Source organism: Solanum tuberosum, unplaced genomic scaffold, assembly GCF_000226075.1.
Source record: "Solanum tuberosum cultivar DM 1-3 516 R44 unplaced genomic scaffold, SolTub_3.0 scf00009, whole genome shotgun sequence".
Classification (NCBI taxonomy): Eukaryota; Viridiplantae; Streptophyta; class Magnoliopsida; order Solanales; family Solanaceae; genus Solanum; species Solanum tuberosum.
The window spans coordinates 800,310-803,918 of NW_006238935.1; the positions used below are offsets into that span (position 1 = coordinate 800,310).

Genomic DNA, 3,609 nt, shown 5'->3' on the forward strand with positions numbered 1-3,609 from the left:
GTTTGACGAAGATGTACCATCATATTAAGGAGATCTACTGGTGGCAGGGGATGAAGAAGGACGTTGCTGAGTTTGTGGCGCAGTGTCCTAACTGCCAACAGGTGAAGGTTGAGCACCAAAAGCCCGCTGGGCTAGTTCAGGATATAGCCATTCCTTTGTGGAAGTGGGAAGCAATTAATATGGATTTTATTACAGGGTTACCTCGATCGCTTTGCAAGTTTGACTCTATTTTGGTAATTGTTGATAGACTAACAAAATCAGCCCACTTCTTACTAGTCAGGGCTACTTTTTCAGTCGAAGACTCTGCAGGGCTCTATATTAGAGAGATTGTTAGGCTGCACGGTGTCCCAATATCTATTATCTCTAATAGAGGAGCTCAATTTACCGCCAACTTCTGGAAGTCCTTCCAGAAAGGATTAGGGACACATGTTAATCTTAGTACTGCCTTTCACCCTCAAACAGATGATCAGGCTGAGCGCACAATTTTGACACTCGAGGATATGTTACGGGCGTGCGCGCTAGACTTCAAGGGAAGTTGGGATGACCACTTGCCTCTTATTGAGTTCGCATACAATAATAGTTATCATTCCAGCATCGGGATGGCACCTTATGAGGCTTTTTATGGGAGAAAATGTAGATCCCCCATTGGATGGTTTGAGGTAGGTGAGTCAGGGTTGATCGGACCCGACTTAGTCCAGCAGACAATAGAGAAAGTTAAGCTCATTCGGGAAAGGTTGCTATCAGCTCATAGCCGACAGAAGTCAAACTCAGATATGCGACGAAGGGACTTAGAGTTTTGTGTCGATGACTGGGTATTATTAAAAGTCTCTCCTATGAAAGGTGTTATGAGATTTGGCATAAAAAGGCAAGCTTAGTCCAAGATTCATTGGGCCATACCGGATCCTTTGGAGGGTAGGACAAGTGGATTATGAGTTAGAATTGTCTTTGGGGCTAGAATCTGTTCATCCAGTTTTCCATGTATCGATGCTACGGAAGTGTGTAGGAGACCCTTATCGGGTTGTCCCAGTTGAGGATGTTCAGATCACAAAGGATTTGTCGTACGAGGAAACTCCAGTTGCCATATTAGATCGATAGGTCTGTAAATTGAGACCAAGGAGGTGGTTTCGGTTGAAGTATTGTGGAGAAACAAGAATAGAGAAGAAGTGACCTGGGAAGCTAAGGATGGCATGAGGTCCAAATATCCTCACTTGTTTCATACCCCAGGGTGATAGCATATCAATTTATATTAGTGAAGTAAGCTTAGAAACCTATCCATTTTTTTTATTATTGCTTATTATTATGGTTGTTGTCGTTGTATTTTGCTCGCACTGTTATTGCGGAGTTATAGTGCTTAGCTATTTATGTCGTCATGTGAGATGCCTAGGCTAGAATTTCTGCGTTTCAGGTAATGGATAGTCACATTCACAAATGATACTTTGCCTACACTTTGGCAACTCCTAGGGACATGATTGTGTGACTCAGATTTTTATTTTTTTTTCATTCGAGGACGAATGTTTCTAAGGGGGAAGAATGTAACACCCCGATTTTTCCAAAACGTCTAAATTAACTCGTACCTTCATGGAAAGACAAAGAGGGTGAGTAATAAATTAAAAAGGATGTGGTATGTCATATTTTAAGTGTTCAAGGGTTTTATCTCAAGTTTTGAAGTTAAGTAAGTGGAAAAATAAAAGTTGGCGAAAGTTATCATAAGTTCCTTTTTAAAGATTTCTTTGAAATTTGGGTCAAATGTATTGGATGTTTTCTCACCATATATAAGGCGTTAGAAGGCCTATTACCCATTAAATCGAAGACCTACGAGTCTATTTTGGAATGCACAAAACCCCGTATCAAACGGACATCTGAGTAAAAAGTTATGAAGGTTTTACTAGGGACTGCCATGGCAGAATTCGGGTCGGATCCGGAAATATGGTATGTCGGCTATTTAACATTTTTAGCCATGGAAACAGTTCATTTCAGTTCTAAATCCAGAGAGAAAGCTTAGGAGAGGGTTTCTATGAAGTCCTAGCATAATGAAGGTTAGTTTTGACGATTTCTACCATTAAACATTACCCCGTGCCTAGAAACGTAATCCCTACACGTGGCAATCGTTTTTCCCTTCTATTTGCTGCGTTTAGAGCTGGTTTTTGAAGATATAAATTTGTAATTATTGGTGTTTCTTCAAAGTTTTAACTTGGTTAATTAAGGTAATCATCTCGGGACTCTTTTATGATTGTTTTTATGAATTTCTACGGACGTTTCGACAAGTCGAGGCAATATGGCAAATCTACCGATATAAGATTAATTATAAACTGTTTATAGGTGCGTACTGATATACCGTGAGTATACGGTATTTCTAATACATTTTACTTACAAGATGTGTGTGTCTAAGGCCTTTTTATATTGGTTTTGATGTGTTTTTATCATGTTTCGCAGGAAAGACGTTCAGGCGCGGAAGTGTAGAGACAGCTGAAAGAAATGCAAAAGAAAGGTATTCACGAAGGTGATCTACGGACCGTAGGTCCATTCACGGTCCGTAGGTGATAACCGTATATCAGCAAGCAAGGCATGGAAGACAAATCAGGGAAATCTGACCAAGTGTGGAACCACGGCGTCCATTGACGATCCGTAGATTGATCTACAGACCGTACTGTTGATCTGTAGAGTGATACTGCGAGGGTTCCAGTACCTGATTTTTGAAGATTCTAAGTGTTGGAGCTATGGAGGGGATTGGACGGACCGTAGATCGATCTACGGTCCGTACTGCTGGTCCGTCGTTTGCTTCAGAGAAGCTGATTTTTGGAAGCTGAAATATTTTCTAAGTCCTGACTGACGGAAGGGACTTACGGACCGTAGATCCATCGATGATCCGTAAGTCGGTCTCGTGGATTGAAGATGCGTACTTGAACAAAACTTTCCTTAACTCGTTTCCCTTTTAATTTAGGATTTGTTTTCCATAAATAGGGCATGTAAACCTCGTTTTTGGGGGTTAGACATTATTATTCTAGTTTTACTTTGTGACTTTGAGGATTAAGTTGCAACCCTAGCTATTATTGATTTTCTACATTCATTTGAAGATTTTGGCTTTGCAACTCAAGTTGAAATTCTGGATTTATTATTCGTTCTACGTAAGTTCATGATTTCTTCATCTAATATTATGAATTGTGTTCTTGCTATTATGGGTAACTAAACTTCACAACTAGGGTTGTGGGATCCATGAGCGATTAACAAAGTATGAATAGTAAATAAGTAATTCTTGAATAGTGTTTTGCATGCATTGATAATTCTTTCGTTTAAAAGTCTTTTTAACGAGTGCACGCGTTAGAACTCGCCTTGTTGCTACTTGCCGGATCAAGGAGGTAATCAACAAGAAAAGAATTATCAACATAGATTTAGTGTGATACTATCTAATAGGCTAGTGTCGATTGGTGCGAAGTAATAACTAAGCCAAACATCGATTATGATGTCTAATATGAGGTAAAGGTAAGGGTTAGTAAATTATACACACGTAGCCGGATCAAGGTGCGGGGTGAAATTCTCTAGATGCCGGACCAAGGATTTAGAGATACCTAACTTATCACTTTGCATGTAATACACTAGAAAAGGATTGAT

At 39.8% G+C, this 3,609-nt stretch overlaps 1 protein-coding gene across 1 annotated transcript in view; it reads left to right on the top strand.

Annotated features, from left to right (window-relative positions):
• The window catches only part of LOC102589481 (uncharacterized), a gene marked incomplete at its 3' end in the record, with an annotated part of 15,686 nt that overhangs the window by 7,281 nt on the left and 4,796 nt on the right, over positions 1-3,609 (top strand). The gene's annotated exons all lie outside the window — the stretch shown is intronic.